The sequence below is a fragment of the Rhinoderma darwinii genome, chromosome 9, assembly GCF_050947455.1.
Source record: "Rhinoderma darwinii isolate aRhiDar2 chromosome 9, aRhiDar2.hap1, whole genome shotgun sequence".
NCBI lineage: Eukaryota > Metazoa > Chordata > Amphibia > Anura > Rhinodermatidae > Rhinoderma > Rhinoderma darwinii.
The window spans coordinates 85,005,168-85,024,617 of record NC_134695.1 but is presented as its reverse complement, the minus strand read 5'-3'; the positions used below and the strand labels follow the sequence as shown (position 1 = coordinate 85,024,617).

Genomic DNA, 19,450 nt, shown 5'->3' with positions numbered 1-19,450 from the left:
TCAAACGTACAGGCAAAAGGCGGTATGAAAGGGGCCTTAGATACACAAGTGATCTTGTCAAACTTGATTGACCAACCAAGCTAATTTAACCAAATACTTAAAAAGAGGCTCTGTCACCACATTATAAGTGCCCTATCTCCTACATAAGGAGATCGGCGCTATAATATAGGTGACAGCAGTGCTTTTTATTTTAAAAAAACGATCTATTTTCACCACTTTATTAGCGATTTTAGATTTATGCTAATGTTTTTACTTTAGACCAAGTGGGCGTTGTACAGGGGAGTGTATGACGCTGATCAATCAGCGACCAATCAGTGACCAATCAGCGTCATGCACTCCTCTCCATTCATTTAGGCAGCGCATAGGGATCCTTTTAGATCAGTATGTGCTGTCTTATACTAACACATTCCACGGGATGTCTATTCACAATCTCTGCACTTCGTTACTCTGTCTGTGGTAGTTACAGCAGAGGACGCGTAGTCATGTTGTAACCTGTCATTTACCGCGTAATCTTGTGACTTGTGACGTACCGTGTATGGGATGTTCTGCTTCACAGCCCGTAACGCGCATGCGCTGTCACTGCTGTTCTCGCAGTCCCTGCTGTTCTCGCGATAACAGCAGGGGCCGCGCATGCGCGTTACAACAGAACAAGCCGATATACACCACGTCACAAGTGACATGTCGTATACCCGGCAAAGAAATCAAGATCAACAAAGCGGCCAGAGCAGAGAGTGACGTCACCCGTCACGTTCCCCATGGCAGGATCTCGAAACGGGGCCACTTTGGAAAATGTAAGTATATTACAAATATATTTACATTTATAAATTACAAGCATTAACACAAAGTCATTAAATCTCGGACAACCCCTTTAACTTGTTAGAAAGCTCCCTTGACAATAAACTGATCACAAAGTGTCCCTTTAATGGGACCCTCAGAGATCAGCTGTAATCTATTGGGAAGCCTGGCAGTAAGTGTTTTGTTTCCCTGCAGCGCCACCACAGGGGATATTCAGCATCACACCGTGCCCATTCATATCAATACAGGACAGGTCCTCCAGAGAGAGATGCTCTATGTAACTGCTCTCCACTATGGCCAAGAGATGAGGATAGCCCCCCCTCTATTAACAATCCCTTTGACAATCCCTTTTATAATCCACCTACTATACATGTAAGAAGTTAACTCTGCCATCCCAGTAGGAGACATCAATATTAAAATAAAAGGTTATACTGCATACTAATTGCAATCCAAATTGCAAAGTTCATCATTACCCGGCTGGTACAGGAGTTAATCTTATTTTCCATTATTTGTTTTAGGGGTTTTTTGTCCTAGCAGAGGAAAACACAAGTTATTTTTCTGAACTATAACTTATTTCCATGCATTTACTTTTGTTGCCTTAAGAAATTGTTGTAATGTCTCTTAAAACCCACTAAGCAATTTAATCTTCATAATCCCAACAACAAGATTCTGAATTAGGAAGAGAACTCAAAAATATATAAGAAAACCTTTTATTGCATCAGGCTCTTTGCAACGGTCTTTCCTGCTCAAAAGCGCCACCCATAGGTCAAAAATAGCTGCTAAGAAAAGTCTTTTGTTTTGCACATTTCAGCAGCCTTTAAATGTAAAAAATGACTCTGCCGCAGAAGCTGACAAAGGTATTTGATGGAAATGACTGATTTCCCACGGCTGTACCTGCAGAAAATTGATGATAATGCTGTCTAACCAATTCATTATGATTTGTGGCTTCATTCGCAAGCAGGTTGAATTTATAAATGTACCAGTCATATGTTGTGTATAATTTGACAAAGCACCGTTCCCATATGAAAGGTTCGTTGACCTTGTTTTATTAATACTGTACAGAATCCGGCGTAAAAGCATTAAACAAAAAAAAACCTCAGTAATTAAGCAGCATTGGTCAGAATAGCAGAATGTAAATGGAACTGAAGCAACGAGAGTGGTGACTTCTATAGAGCAAATGCTTATCAGAGGAACTGCTACTATAATAAAACCCAGAGCTGCATAATAGCAAGTGATGCAATTGACCTGTGGCCTTCACAAGATAGAGGTCTCCTCCAGGGACGTAACTAGGAAAGACTGGGCCCCATAGCAAACTTTTGATTGGGGCCCCCCCCCCCATCCCTGGGTGTCACACAACCCCCCCCCTTGTAGATAGTGCCTTTTTTACAGCCCCCCCTGTAGATAACGCCATACAGCCCCCTCTATAGATAACGCCATACAACCCCCCCTGTAGAGAACGCCATACAGCCCCCCCTGTAGAGAACGCCATACAGCCCCCTCTGTAGATAACGCCATACAGCCCCCTGTAGATAACGCCATACAGCCCCCTCTGTAGAGAACGCCATACAGCCCCCTCTGTAGGTAACGCCATACAGCCCCCCTGTAGATAACGCCATACAGCCCCCTTTGTAGATATCTACAGAGGGGGCTGTATGGCGTGCTCTACAGAGGGGGCTGTATGGCGTTATCTACAGGGGGCTGTATGGCGTTATCTACAGAGGGGGCTGTATGGCGTTATCTACAGAGGGGGCTGTATGGCGTTATCTACAGGGGGACTGTATGGCGTTATCTACAGGGGGGCTGTATGGCGTTATCTACAGGGGGGGCTGTATGGCGTTATCTACAGGGGGGTCTGTATGGCGTTATCTACAGGGGGGTCTGTATGGCGTTATCTACAGGGGGGTCTGTATGGCGTTATCTACAGTGGGGGCTGTAAGGCGTTATCTACAGTGGGGGCTGTATGGCGTTATCTACAGGGGGCTGTATGGCGTTATCTACAAGGGGGACTGTATGGCATTCCCTACAGGGGGTCTGTATGGCGTTCCCTACAGGGGGGCTGTATGGCGTTCCCTACAGGGGGGCTGTATGGCGTTCCCTACAGGGGGGCTGTATGGCGTTCCCTACAGGGGGGCTGTATGGCGTTCCCTACGGGGGGGCTGTATGGCGTTCCCTACGGGGGGGCTGTATGGCGTTCCCTACAGGGGGGGCTGTATGGCGTTCCCTACAGGGGGGGCTGTATGGCGTCCCCTACAGGGGGGGCTGTATGGCGTTCCCTACAGGGGGGGCTGTATGGCGTTCCCTACAGGGGGGCTGTATGGTGTTCTCTACAGCCCCCCCCTGTAGGTAACGCCATACAGAGCCCCCCCCCCCTGTAGGGAGCGCCATACAGAGCCCCCTGCAGGGAACGCCATACAGCGCCCCCCCCTGTAGGGAACGCCATACAGCGCCCCTCCTGTGGGGAACGCCATACAGAGCCCCCCTGTAGGGAACGCCATACAGAGCCCCCCCCGGTAGGGAACGCCATACAGCGCCCCCCCCTGTAGGGAACGCCATACAGCGCCCCCCTCTGTAGGGAACGCCATACAGCGCCCCCCCTGTAGGGAACGCCATACAGCGCCCCCCCTGTAGGGAACGCCATACAGCGTCCCCCCCCCTATAGGGAATGCCATACAGCATCCCCCCCTGTAGGGAACGCCATACAGCGTCGTCGTCCCTGTAGGGAACGCCATACAGCGCCCCCCCTGTAGGGAACGCCATACAGCGTGCGTCCCCCCCCTGTAGGGAACGCCATACATCGTGCGTCCCCCCCCTGTAGGGAACGCCATACAGCGTGCGTCCCCCCCCGTAGGGAACGCCATACAGCGCCCCCCCCTGTAGGGAACGCCATACAGCGTCCCCCCCTGTAGGGAACGCCATACAGCGTCCCCCCCTGTAGGGAACGCCATACAGCGTCCCCCCCCTTTAGGGAACGCCATACAGCGTCGTCCCCCCTGTAGGGAACGCCATACAGCGTCCCCCCCCTGTAGGGAACGCCATACAGCGTCCCCCCTCCCAAAAAAATGCGACCTACAGCGTGTCCGACAAAAGACATGTATCCCCTATCCACAGGATAAGGGATACATGTGTGATCGCTGGCAGCGATAGGGAGAACAGGGGACTGAAAGTCCCCCAAGTTCTCCATGACTAACCTCTGACTTCCGGCGTCTGCGCAGCTCACTAAAAATGAAAGGAGCGCTGGTCACGAATGCGCACAAGCGCTCCATTCATTTCTACGGAGCTGCCAACACAGACCCCGGAAGTCCGAGGTTTGTGATGGAGAACTTCAGGGGACTTTCAGTCCCCCGTTCTCCCTATCGCTGCCAGCGATCACACATGTATCCCCTATCCTGTGGATAGGGGATACATGTCTTTTGTTTAATGGCAGAGCGGGGAGATACCTCCCTGCTCTGCCGTAGTGTTCAGTGGCGTCGCGCTGCAGCAGCCATAGTGGCTGCTAGCGGAGCCTCCGGCCATGGTGGGGGCCCGTGCCGGCGGGCGACACGGGCCCCCCATGCCGCGGGCCCCGTAGCAGCCGCTACTGCTGCTACGGCGGTAGTTACGCCACTGGTCTCCTCAATTCTGTCCCCTACACATACAGCCCCCTCCACTCTTCCTTTGTGGCATGATGTCTAGAAATGTACATTATGGCATTGGCTGTGGTATTATTTAGGCGCTGTATATCACGTTTATGGGCATTGCTATTTATTCACGATAGGGCACCATAATGTGGGCACTTAATGAAACTATTCCATAGGTACTTAATATATGGCAAGTAAGTATAAGTTATACATCTTCTTGCATATAGTGATTTGGAGCATGCTGGTATAACCTGGGTATCTCCTGTATATAATTATATATGTACTGCTGGTATAAGTTCTACATCTTCTTGTATATAGTGATATGGAGCATGCTGGTATAACCTGGGTATGGTCTGTATATAATTATATATATACAGCTGGTATAAGTTATAGATCTTCTTGTATATAGTGATATGGAGCATGCTGGTATAACCCGGGTATCTTCTGTATATAATTATATATGTACAGCTGGTATAAGTTATACATCTTCTTGTATATAGTGATATTGAGCATGCTGGTATAGCCTGGGCATCTTCTGTATATAATTATATATGTACAGCTGGTATAAGTTATACATCTTCTTGTACATAGTGATATGGAGCATGCTGGTATAACCTGGGTATCTTCTGTATATAATTATATATGTACAGCTGGTATAAGGTATGCATCTTCTTGTATATAGTGATATGGAGCATGCTGGTATAACCTGGGTATCTTCTGTATATAATTAGATATATACAGCTAGTATAAGTTATACATCTTCTTGCATATAGTGATATGGAGCATGCTGGTATAACCTGGGTATCTTCTGTATATAATTATATATGTACAGCTGGTATAAGTTATACATCTTCTTGTATGTAGTGATATGGAGCATGCTGGTATAACATGGGTATCTTCTGTATATAATTATATAGGTACAGCTGGTATAAGTTATAACTCTTCTTGTATATAGTGATATGGAGCATGCTGGTATAACCTGTGTATCTTCTGTATATAATTATATATGTACAGCTGGCATAAGTTATATATGTTCTTGTATATAGTGATATGGAGCATGCTGGTATAACCTGGGCATCTTCTGTATATAATTATATAGGTACAGCTGGTATAAGTTATACATCTTCTTGTATACAGTGATATGGAGCACGCTGGTATAACCTGGGTATCTTCTGTATATAATTATATATGTACAGCTGGTATAAGTTATACATCTTCTTGTATATAGTGATATGGAGCATGCTGGTATAACCTGTGTATCTTCTGTATATAATTATATATGTACAGCTGGCATAAGTTATATATGTTCTTGTATATAGTGATATGGAGCATGCTGGTATAACCTGTGTATCTTCTGTATATAATTATATATGTACAGCTGGCATAAGTTATATATGTTCTTGTATATAGTGATATGGAGCATGCTGGTATAACCTGGGCATCTTCTGTATATAATTATATAGGTACAGCTGGTATAAGTTATACATCTTCTTGTATACAGTGATATGGAGCACGCTGGTATAACCTGGGTATCTTCTGTATATAATTATATATGTACAGCTGGTATAAGTTATACATCTTCTTGTATATAGTGATATGGAGCATGCTGGTATAACCCGGGTATCTTCTGTATATAATTATATATGTACAGCTGGTATAAGTTATACATCTTCTTGTATATAGTGATATGGAGCATGCTGGTATAACCTGGGTATCTTCTGTATATAATTATATATGTACAGCTGGTATAAGTTATACATCTTCTTGTATATAGTGATATGGAGCATGCTGGTATAACCTGGGTATCTTCTGTATATAATTATATATGTACAGCTGGTATAAGTTATACATCTTCTTGTATATAGTGATATGGAGCATGCTGGTATAACCTGGGTATCTTCTGTATATAATTATATATGTACAGCTGGTATAAGTTATATATCTTCTTGTATATAGAGATATGGAGCATGCTGGTATAACCTGGGTATCTTCTGTATATAATTATATATGTACAGCTGGTATAAGTTATACATCTTCCTGTATATAGTGATATGAGCTATGCTTTAATGGGATACAGAGACAACAGTTATAGAGAGTAAGCAGAAAAGGTTTATTATTCAGCAGAGCCTTTACATTGTTACAACAAGGTAAAAACATCCTTTTCAACCGTGGGATAATGCAGAAAGGTTACTTAATTTCCATTTATATTTTTTCGCATTACAAGAAGTTATTAATACATTGAAATATTGCGGTTTGATAATGAGGCTGATTTTCTTTATAAAGTGTATGATCAGAAAAACGCTGACACTAGGCTCAGATGAGCTCTTTAGTAATGGGTAACATTAGACGGCGGATTGTAGTAATGGGCTAATAATGCTCTTTATACTGTAAAATTGTGTAACCTGATCCACCTGTTAAGTACTTTGCTCCAATCTTCTTTTTATCCAGTTTTCAGATGGAAAACACTTTTACGTCTGTTAATGACCAATGATTTATCACTGTGACAAATATAATGTTTTCTGAGTGGAAGAAGTGAGCAAAAATCTGTCCAATTACATTTATTTAGATCTAAATGTTGAAATGTAATGACTAAACTAAGATTATCTCAGCATATTTTGGTGTGAGCTCAATAATTTGAAAAATGTTTAGGCTCACATGCAGAGAATTGGGGCGTTTCGACCACACTTAACCCCTTCAGGACCCAGCCTGTTTTGGCCTTCAGGACACAGCCGATTATTTCAAATCTGACGTGTCACTTTATGTGGTAATAACTTGGGCATGCTTTTACTTATCCAAGTGATTCTGAGTTTATTTTCTTGTGACATATTGTGCTTTATGTTAGTGAAAAAATTTGGTCGATAGGTTCAGTATTTATTTGTGAAAAACACTAAAATTGAGAGAAAATGTGCAAAAATTAGCATTTTTCTAAATTTCAACGTATCTGCTTGTAAAACAGATAGTAATACCACACAAAATAGTTACGAGTTAACATTTCCCATATGTCTACTTTATGTTTGTATCGTTTTTTTGTATATCCTTTTATTTTTCTAGGACGTTACAAGGCTTAGAACTTTAGCAGCAATTTCTCATATGTTTAATAAAATTTCAAAAGGCTATTTTTTGAGGGCCTTATATATTAGAAAGTTCCCATAAATCACCCCATTTTGAAAACTGCACCCCTCAAAGTATTCAAATCAGCATTCAGAAAGTCTCTTAACCCTTTAGGCGTTTCACAGGAATTAAAGCAAAGTAGAGGTGAAATTTACAAATGTTATTTTTTTAAATGAAATACATTTGTAATACTTTTTTTTGTACCACAGAACGTTTTACCTGAGAAATGCAACTCAATATTTATTGCCCAGATTCTGCAGTTTTTAGAAATATCCCACATGTGGCCGTAGCGTGCTACTGGACTGAAGCACTGGCCTCCGAGGCAAAGGAGCACCTAGAGGAATTTGGGGCCTCCTTTTTTTTAGAATACATTTTAGGCACCATGTCAGGTTTGAAGAGGCCTTGTGGTGCCAAAACAGTGGAAACACCCCAAAAGTTACCCCATTTTAGAAACAACAATACTCAAGGAATTTTTCTAGGGGTATAGTGAGCATTTAGACACACAGGCCTTTTGCAGAATTAATTAGAATTAGGACGCGAAAATGAATATCACATTTTTTTCTACTAAAATGTTGCATTTTCTCATTTTCACAAGGGATAAAGGAGGAAAAACACCCCAACATTTGTAAAGCGATTTCTCCCGAGTACGGAAATACCCCACATGTGGTCATACATTTTTTCATTCGAAATAAATGAACTCTTTCAGGACTGATCCATTTTTTACTTTCTTATTTTCGTTTTTCACTCCCCGCCTTCCAAGAACCATAAAATTTTTCTTTTTCCATCAGTAGAGCGGTGTGAGGGCTTATTTATTGTGGGAGGAGTTGTAGTTTCTATTGACACCTTTTAAAGTGCCATAAAATGTACTGGGGAAAATCATCTTTGCGGGCTGAATTTGGAAAAAACTGCGATTCCGTCATTTTTTGGGGGTTTAGTTTTTACGGCTTTCGCCGTGCGATGGAAACAAGAACTTTACTTTATTCTGCGGCTCAATACAATTACGGTGATACCAAATTTATATATATTTTTTCTTATATTTTACTACTGTTACAAAGGAAAACCTATTTGTTAAAATAAAAAATTGTTTTGTTTCACCGCATTCTGAGAGCCGTAACTTTTTTTTTCGGAGAGCGAATGTGACAAAAAAACTGCGATTTTGGTGGTTTAATTTATTTATTTTATACGGTGTTCTGACTTTTACGGATGTAGCGATACCAATATTGTTTATTTTTTTTTTACATTACTTTAGTAGAAAAATGGGAAAAGTTTTTTTTTCTCACTAATAATAACTTTAATTCTTTTACACATTTTATTATTCCCCTTAGGTGACTTGAACCAGCGATCATTAGATTGCTGGTACAATACACTGCAATACTAATGTATTGCAGTATATTGTTATTTTTACAGGCTTCTGTAACATCACAATCATTGTTCCTGTCCGTTAGTCCCGGGTGTCAGCTGTAATACACAGCTGACACCCGCAGCGTATGGAGCGGGCTCAGCACGAGAGCCGGCTCCATACATCAACCCTTCCACCATGACGGGCTATTAAGTCATAGTGCGCAAAGGGGTTAATGCACAGTGGACGGTGCAAAGTGAAAATTGCAATTTTCCACGGATATGCCATATTAGTGCATAATATGTTGTGCCCAGTTTGTGCCACTGAAGACAAATAACTCATAAAACGTTAAGCGGGTTCTCCTGGGTATGGCGATGCCATATATGTGGACACAAACTCCTGTTTGGGCATGCTGCAGGGCTCAGAAGAGAGGGAGCGCCATTTTGCTTTTGGAGCACAGATTTTGCTAGGTAGCAGTTGTTTGGGGTTTTATACTGGTATTTTAGTTTATAATGTGGGGGCATATATAATCTGTGCGGGGTACATCCGGGCTTAATAAGAGGGTATCATAATGTGCTATGTGGCCGGTGTCGTACTGATAAATGGCGCCCGATCTTATCCGCTTTTGGAACAATCGCACATTTTGCATCGCCATATTCTGAGAGCCAGAACTTTTTATTTTTTCACCACCGGAGCTGTGTGAGGCCTTATTGGTGGTGGGACGATCTTTAGTTTTTATTGGTACCATTTTGGGGCACATGCGATTTTTTAATCACTTTTTATTTAAAAAAATGTGCAATCCAGGTGACCAAAAACCAGCAATTCTGACAGTTTTTTAGTTTTTGTTTTTTTTACAGCGTTCACCGTTGGCTATAAATGACAATTTTACTTTATTCTGCAGGTCGATACGATTACGGCGATACCAAATATATATAGTGTTTTTTATGTTTTGCAGCGTTTGCACAATAACATAAATTTTTTATAAAATAATTTCTTTTCTTTGCCACTAGGGGACTTGAGGGTTTGCAGCTTTGATCGCTGCTAGAATACATTACACTACCGACGTAGTGTAATGTATTCTGTCAGTGTGACGTGACACATGTCACACTGACAGGTAGCCTAGGAGGACCAGCCTCCGGCTGTTCCTCCTAGGCTTCCGTACATGGCAACCCGGAGGCCATTGTCTGGCCTCCGGTTGCCATGACGAGCATCGGCAGCCCCCACAATCACTTTGTGGGGGCTGGAGATATGCTTCAAACCACTTAAATGCGGCGATCGCAATCAGTCGCTGCATTTAAGGCGTTAATTGCTGAAATCAGACTGGAGTGTCAGCTGTCAGGGACAACTGACCTCCCAGGAACCACTGCGCAACTGTACATCCTGGTGCGGGAAGCAAGCCCTCTCTCCAGGAAGTACAGTGGCGGCGCTAGGCGGGGAGAGATTAAAGGGTATATACACTTATGCAACGGAATTTTTTATTGCTCTAATGCATCTAATATATTAAAAAAATATATATAACTTTGCATATAGTTTTGATTGAAAATCTACAGTTTTATGTATACAGCTCTTACGCAGACCTGTGTGTCTAGAATGGTAGGGGACTATAAATAAACCCTGTGTAGTCCGATCTTGCAGTCCTACTCCCTTCTATCTGTTCCTTACGTCTCAGTTAACAGAATATTTTTTTTCTTGATTTACATTTATGGATTCGATCAAGTTTAAATAATATATTTGATGAGAAATTACACAAAAGTAAAATCACTGTTTTATATGAAACCCCCATATACATATGAATATTTTTCTTTTTATCATACCTGTTTCCTGATGGCAGCATTGTTATTCCCAGAAGGCTTTGTTGTTGGATCTGGCCCGATCTGAATTTTATCTTCATATTAGAATACTGCGAGAGTAACGAAACCATTATAAAACACAACCAAAAGACTGAAAATTATTATTCTACAAATCAGATAAACATGATAAATCCCCAAAAGCAACAATTGTCCCATCAGGAAACTCATATAATACTGGAATATAAAAATACTGGAATATAAAACAAAACCCAAAAACTATATAACTTTTTATTTTAAAAAGTCAGCAAACATATTTAGGAGAGTTGTGTGCAAAGTGGATCTATTCGAAGCATCAACGTTGTTACAGCTGGATCAACTGGTAATGTCTTGCATTCGATAACATACTCACACATGTACGCAGGCCTGCTGGCACCGAGATTTCCTATTACAAGTGCTGCAGCCAGGAACCAAAAGGGTTTCTCACAGCAACTTTGGACTGTATGTTTATAAAAATGGTTGACATGTGAACATGGATGTAGTTGCAGTAAAGGTAGTATTACATGGCCCAACGTAGGCCGTGTAAACGAGCGCCGATCAACGAGGCAGCTCGGTGATCGACGCTCGTTTGCTCCATTCAAAAGGAGCTAGTATGAGTGTTCAACACTACGGTTGCTCGTCCCCATACATTTTTATCACGTCAGCAGCGCATCGCCCTGTTTACAGAGGGAGATGCGCTGCCGACAACGATAATAATTTTGGCATTTAAAACTATGCAATGAGCCGATGAACGAACGTTTGCTCGTTCTTCGGCTGATCATTGCCCTGTTTGCACAGGGCAATTATCGGGAACGAGCGTTCTTTGAACGGTCGTTTGCCAGATAATTGGCTGGTTAGTACGCTTTGCACTGCAATGAAGAGGTAGATTTTTCTGGTGTTTGTCGAGAAGTAAGGTGCTGTCTGCTTGCATAGTGAGAGCATATTCTGTATAGAGTTCTGGGTGCTTAAAGGGGTTGTCTCAGATTAGAATAAAAGATTCTAGTTTTTTTTTAGAAGAGAATAGGATGAGCTGCATTACCAGACACAGCCCCTCGGACAGGAGAGAAGGGCTGTTTCTGGAGAAAAGGACGATCTACTTTTCTAAATTCAGGCATCCCATTTAAGAGAACATCACTCAGGAGTGATGGCCAGGCACAGGATTAAAGGGTAACTAAACTTTAAAAAAAACTTCTGAAATTTCATAGTGACGGCTGGGAGACCATACAATAGAAACACCAAGTGTGTCCTGATACTTCATCGACCACATCTAACCTCATCGATAATGGGGATGGTGAGAAACTTTTCCTGGAGTCAGTGTGTTGAATTTTTATCCAGAATATACAGTGTGTAGCCCCATTGCATATAATTTTTATATGTGTCATAGTGACATGTCAGAAATCTGAGCACGGAGACCCCCACCGATCGCTAAAACGAAGCGTCAGAAACGGTCAGATGAACGCTGAGTCGCTTCATTTCAGATCGGCTTTTCTCGGAAAGCGGAGCAATTGTGGCTCAGTACTCACCCGATCGCTACTGCCGATTCGTTTTAGCGATCGGTGGGGGTCTCGGTGCTCAGACCCCCACCGATCAAAACTTATGCAATGTCAGAAGTTTTGTGAAAGTTTGGTTACCCTTTAAGTGGCGGTCTAGAATAAGATGGCAGGTATCTCTGGAATGGTGGCTCTATGGTAAGAAAAACATTGCATTCTATTGGTGGGACGAGCTCCAGAAGGTCTCTCTATCCCATTAACGCTTGTAAAGGGAGGGATTCAGGTAAAAACAATATATTAGGGAATGACTGATGACTACAACATGAAAGCGAGGGTTCAACAAAAGCAAACCTCTCATAGCTCCACAAAACGCTACTTTTACCAGTTTCTTTACCCACATTAGTTAAATAGCAAATCATTCTCGCACCGACATTCAAAGCCGAAGTGGCAGCCAGAATTAAGCTGATAATGTTAACAGAATTCCAGCCGTACAGAATAAGATTTCAACAGTAATATAATTTATAAGTAGATAAATCACCTAAAAATATAATGCCATTGTGCCTGGCATGAGCAATCAGTAGACAGTGCACCATTACGAGAGATTCAGCTGTTAATCTGGGTATTTAAAGCATAGCAGAGAAGGCTTGTTCGCTGGCACAATGGACCTTGTAAGAAGGGACAAGACTGTATTCTAGAGACTGATCACTGAAAATAGACATTAGACATAAACACCCATCGCTGACATTTGTAAGGACAGCAAACCGTGGGAATCACTAAACAATATGGTGATAGAGCAGCTCAATGTAAGAATTAGTGATGGGATTATCTTCACTTTGGTCTCTAACACTGATGATTGAATTCAGGGTCGGACTGGTCTACTACAGGATCCTCTGCCGGGCCTAGGCTCTAGCACCTAATAATGGGCCTTAAAGGGAATGTGTCGCAAATTAAACCTTTTTTTTTTAAGTGTCGTTACTTATTTCTATTATATTTTTAAAGTTTTTTGCTGTATTATTTTTATTTTTTTCCGTATGGTGGAAAGTATTAAAAATTAAATAATAATTTGACATGTTTTCCAATGTTGGCCACCAGGGGGAGCACTTCCCAGAATTACAGCAAGGTGAATAAGGCAAAGCAACCTGACTCACAGCTGCTGTAAATGTGGGAGGGAACCTCACCCCCCCTCTCACAAGCCAGGTAAAGGTGTCTTCAAATTGCTAAGCAGTGTCTGGCAGCCATATTGGGTGTGATTCTGCAGCTGGAAGAAGTTATAGGACACACCAAAAGGCTAAGTGTATGTTCACACGCTTACTAAACAAAGGGAAAACCGATCCTGATTTTCAGCCATTTTTTAATCAAACTCGCGTTTTTTAACGGCCGTTTTTGTAGCTGTTTTTCTATAAAGTCAATGAAAAACGGCTCCAAAAACGTCCCAAGAAGTGATGTGCACTTCATTTTGGTCGGGCGTCTTTTTACGTGCCGTTTTTGGAAAACTACCACGTAAAAAACGCCCTGTCGGAACAGAACGCCGTATTTCCCATTGAAACCAATGGGCAGATGCTTGTAGGCGTTCTGCTTCCGATTTTTCAGCTGAAAACATTGTGTGTGAACATACCCCTAGGGTATGTGCACACGCTAACTGCATTTATGTCTGAAATGACGGAGCTGTTTTCAGGAGAAAACAGCTCCGTCATTTCAGACGTAATTGCTCGTACTCGCGTTTTGCGAGGCGTCAATTACGGCCGTAATTTGGAGCTGTTCATTGAATTCAATGAAAAACGGCTCAAATTACGTCCCAAGAAGTGTCCTGCATATAATGTATATAAGTGTCCTGCACTTCTTTGCCGAGGCTGTTATTTTACGTGCCGTCTTTTGACAGCGACGTGTAAAATGACAGGTCGTCGGCAAACTCATTCAAATGAATGGGCAGATGTTTGCCGACGTATTGGAGCCGTCTTTTCAGGCGTAAATCGAGGCGTAAAACACCTCGTTTACGCCTGAAAATAGGTCGTGTGAACCCAGCCTTAGAATGATGAAAGTGAAGTGAATGACTTTTCAGTTGACCGGTTCACACGCCGTGTATTTGACATGTTTTTTTTTTTGCACATTTTCCGTGCTAAAAAAAACACATAAAAAACGCTTGATTACACTTGATTTTGCGTGTTTGGGGGATGTGTGTGTGTGTGTGTGTTCTCGCCGCTGATTCTTCAAAACAGCTGATAAGCGGCTATGAAGTATCAGCGGCGCCCGTGCACACTCCGCTCTGCCACACACACACACGGGAAAAGTCTTAAAGGGGTCGTCCAGGAAAACATGGCGCCGCACCTGTCCTCAGGTCGTGTGTGGTATTACAGCTCTGACCTATTCACTTCAATGGAGGTGAACTGCAATACCAGACAAAACCTGAGGACAGGTGCGGCGCTGTGTCTCCAATCCGGACACCCCTTCTGTCCTGAGATGACCCGACGGGGGAGGCGGGTGTCAGAGCCACCCACCGCCATCACCGCAGACAGAACCACACAACTACGGCATGAGGGCAGGGCTTGTCCTGAGTGCACTGTCTCTTGTTATGGACAGAGTTATAGTCACATGAACCCCGTCTGATGAACCGGTAACCTAGGTCCGATCACATGACAGAGGGGGTCACCAAAAACCCTGTGCACCCTCAGCCCGTCCATCCAGCCCTTTCCTGGTTATATCTGCGTCTGGGAAAGCTGGGTGACCACCATTACCCCTCATACTGGAGTGTGTTTAGGGATGTGACTAATGAACCTCTTCACACTCCAGTAGGAGGGGTAATGGTGGTCACCCAGCTTTCCCAGACCCCTGAACGGTAAATTTCTCTAGTTGCCCTGAGACTGTTTGGGGATGTGACTAATGAACCTCTCAGTCTCAGCACAACTAGAGAGATTTATCATTCAGGGGTCTGGGAAAGCTGGGTGACCACCATTACTCCTACTGGAGTGTGTTTGGGGATGTGACTAATGAACCTCTCACACTCCAGTAGGAGGGGTAATGGTGGTCACCCAGCTTTCCCAGACCCCTGAACGATAAATCTCTCTAGTTGTGCTGAGACTGAGAGGTTCATTAGTCACATTCCCAAACAGTCTTAGCACAACTAGAGAGATTTATCGTTCAGGGCTTTCCCAGTACAATTTCATCGTATGTCCTTCACACAAGGGAGGGAGGGAGGGGGGGGCGTCGGGTGGGGGGGCCCGTCGGGGGTTACGAGAGCGGGGGTCTGTGAGGTAGAGAGTGGGACATGCAGAGACACACATCTTACCTGCAGTGCAGCTGGTCTTCAAGATGGCGCCTGCTCTCTCCCTGCAAACAGCTGCTCTGCTCTGTGTAACTCTGACCTGCGTCTGCGCAGGACAGAGCCATAGTGCAAAGTCAATGGGACGGCTCCCGTTCATTGACTCCTATGCACTGTAGCTGCCGTATTCCATCTCTGTATGTGTCGTTAATCGACACATACAGAAATGAAAAACAAAATGGCAGCCCCCATAGTGAAGTAAAAGTTAGAAAAAAGAAAAAAGTAAAAAACAAACACACACATAAATAAAAGATTTTATAATAAAACACTAAATGCAAATTGATATAAAAAATTTTTTTTTCGTGACACCTTTCCTTTAAATATTAAAGGCCCCTAAAGTCAAAGCTGAAGACAACTTTGTAGGTGACTTTGGAACCAATTACTTGCCACTTTTTCTTATGGGCTGATCCGCAAATAACCTATTAGACCTTATTGATGGTATGTCCTGTGGAGAACAACAAAGATTACAATGCGATTTAAAGTGAATGTGCACATGTTCTGTATAGTTGGCATATGGGCCCTCCAAAGTATTTCCTCTGGTGAGCCCAAAGAACCCCAGTCTGACTACGATGACCTGGACCTGATCTGGCCCTTTAGGCCCCATGCACACGATCACATATTTCATCTGTAATTACGGACCCATTAATTTCTATTGGCCATGGACACCTCTCCGTATTTTTACGGATGGCTGTCCATGATGAAAAAAATTATATAGATCCTGTCCTATTCTTGTCCGTCATTACAGCATGGACTCTCCCATAGAAGCTTATGGTCGCTTCCGTAAATACGGAAGCTACAGATGAGCATCCGTAAATTGTCCGTATATGCAACATGTCGGTGACATCATTTGCAGCATCCCTCTTTTTTATATACGGATAAAATACAGATGACTAGGGATCTGTATTTATGGACAGTATTTACGGATAGATGAAAATACGGTCATGTGCGTGGGGCCTAAGGCCTCATGCACACGGCCGTGCCCGTAATCACGGCCCACATTTTCGGCCCATTCCCCCTAACAAAGTATGGGAACACGGCCCATTAAAAGCAAAAGATAGGACATGTCCTATCTTCTGCGGTACACTTTTACGGCACGGACACCTATCCATAGCGATACGGAAAGGTGTCCGCGGCCAATAGAAGCGAATGGTTCCATAATTGTGGACCGTATTACGGTCCGCAATTACGGAGATTTTTTACGGTCGTGTGTATGGGGCCTTAGTCTGTTATTACTGTAGTGGAATAACTTGGTTCCTCTGAAGTCAGCTTATATGGTTGTACAATGACCACATACGGAGGCTCATATAGACACTGATCTTCAGTTCTTCCTTTCTGATAATAATCCCATTAACATGAACGCAGACCAACATGTAAAACCATATGCCGACAGAGTTACAGCAGCTTCTACTATACACCAAAGTCTTGTATTTACACTCTGATATCGACATACATTTCAGTTGGACTGGCACTAGATATGGATATGCCAGTACACTGCAATGTAAATCCAGTTATTATGGTACTTCAGTTTCAACAAATATGACGAAATAGGACTGGCAATAGATGTACCAGTACTTTGACATCTAAATCCTGTTAATAGTCAGTCTTGTGAAGAACAGATACGATAGGGGACTGTCTCAACACATGGGTCCAGCTGGCGCCTATAGGGACAGTACACATGGATAGTGAATAACCTACATATAGTATCTATGGGCTTACTCATCCAGACACTCGTATGTTAGCAAACAATAAATCTTCAGCAACTGCCCCATAATCAGCTTTTGGGGATCATATTAGAGACTGTCGAATAGTAGTTCCATTTAACATTATAGATCAATAGTGGAGTACCCCTTTAACACACACACAAGGCTCTGTTCACAGTTGCGTTGGAGTTTCCATTCAGAGCCTTCGTCACAAATGGTCAGGTTTCTGTAAAAACGACGGAACCTAACAGACCCCATTATAAGGCAATGGGGTCCGTAGGTTGAGAAATACTGTACTCTGTAGAAATTGCAGCACAATTAAAACTTTCCCCTGTGTAATAGCCTGAGATTAAAAGATAAAGCTTCCTATTATACTGGCAGTATACAGACCGGAGGATGTACGATTTGGCTGTATGTTCTTCATGTAATAGAGGAATGACCTGGTGACCCAGTATAAACACCTAAAAGTGATGAGTAGAATAAGGAATTCTGATATCCTGCCATTGGGGTGCACCGATGGACGTGTTTACGGAGGTCATTATGGAGAATGCACACGGCTTTGTTCAGAATGAGCGGGAAGTGTTAATTTAAACATCGTCCAAACCAAGCTGCTACATTTCTGGACAATGTGAAAATGTGATGCAGTGCAAATTAGGAATAATACAAGAATCTTACCCTAAAAGTAACATATTAGGCTCGGTGAACCAGGGAAATACGCAGCACTGCATAGTTTCCACTTGACTTTTCTAAGTTAATAGAACAGATTAGGTTCTACCTTATATTATAAACCCTCAGCACGTTGCAGGATACATTGTAGCTTGTGTCTCCTCTGAAAGTCCTGATCCGAGTCATTGTATAACTAGACTGTCCCTTAATAACGCTTATTTTTCCATAGACCCTATAGACCACAAGAGGTAACATCCTATGACTGCACAAAACATTCAATACAATGAATTGTGATATTTAACAGATTTCCAAATTATTGCACATCCCCAGATCCATGTGATTTGAGATGTTAACGACATTTTTATTGCTTATTTATTTGCCATTATCTGTGCAGTGCGAGACTTGTTTCCGCTTTGCAGTTTTTGCAAATTCAGTCGTCACGAGATTTTGTACAACAGAAAATTCTGGGGATTTTGGAGACGAGAAATTGGTATTCAACCGATTCAATACATTTTTACGTTTTTATTTGTTTCAATTTTATTCCAAGTGACCCCTAAAATATTGCATTTCCAGGTGCAGCATGCAGTGATAGTAATTATTATTTTACTGTTGCTTATATAGCTCCAACATATGTTCTGTAATACTGTACAGGGATTGTCAGCATTCACATCAGTCCCAGTCCCTAATAGGATAATTAGATTGTGAGCCCTATCTCAAACACATACATTCTAACCAGGGCCAATTTACCTATCAGTATGGTTTTGGTGTATGGCAGGAACCCTACGGTAACCAAGGGAGAACATACAAAATCAATGCAAATGTTGCTGGATTTAAATCCAGGACCCCAGGGCAACATTGCTAACCACTGAGCCACGTGCTGCCCTTCTTATGGATCGTCTTTCCATTTAGTTTGGCCATTTGTGTGTCATCCCACAGTTCTATTCACTGCAGCTTTACCTGGGAATGACCTACTGCAGACCTACAAAACTAGTGAAACATTTACACAGACAGACCAGTCGGGGGCGGAAGAGGAAAGAAGCTCTTCATAAAAATGCAAATTTACCAGTGTGAGCCTGTAAAGCTGAGCGGTAAGCACTATAGACACTATAGTAGAGTGAAGTAAAAAAAACAACAACACGCAAAGACGCGGAAACCGCGACAAAAAAAAAAACGACCGAAAAAATACCTCCCATTGTTTCCAACGGGAGGTGAAGGTATTTTCTCCCCGCGAGTAGAAAAAAACACTTGCGGGAAAAGGAAGCGTAATGCTCTTTCTTAAGGTGTTTATGTCTCTGACCTCCCATTGACATCAATGGGTGGCAGAGAAAGCGGCTTCCGCTGCGTTTTGGCCGCAGCCGCAAAAAATGCGGCAAAGAGAGTGGAGGCAGGTCAGAATCTGCATCAAAATTCCTGTAGGAATAATTATGGACAGGTTCACAGACTTAATAGCCTGGATCACAACCCTCTCTCGGAGCCCAAGATCTCCAGTTTGGTCGGCTCAGACCATTAAGGCTCAATGAGTATTTTTGTGCAGCAAATCGTAATACAGTACCAACATAGTCAATGAGATTCCAGGAAATCTCATAGACA

General features: G+C 42.7%; 1 long non-coding RNA gene across 1 annotated transcript in view; it reads right to left on the bottom strand.

Annotated features, from left to right (window-relative positions):
* The window catches only part of LOC142661118 (uncharacterized), a 246,350-nt gene that overhangs the window by 60,921 nt on the left and 165,979 nt on the right, over nucleotides 1-19,450 (bottom strand). Inside the window, exon 7 of the long non-coding RNA XR_012850635.1 lies at nucleotides 10,677-10,762. This is a non-coding gene — a long non-coding RNA (uncharacterized LOC142661118). The remainder of the gene's footprint in view (nucleotides 1-10,676; nucleotides 10,763-19,450) is intronic.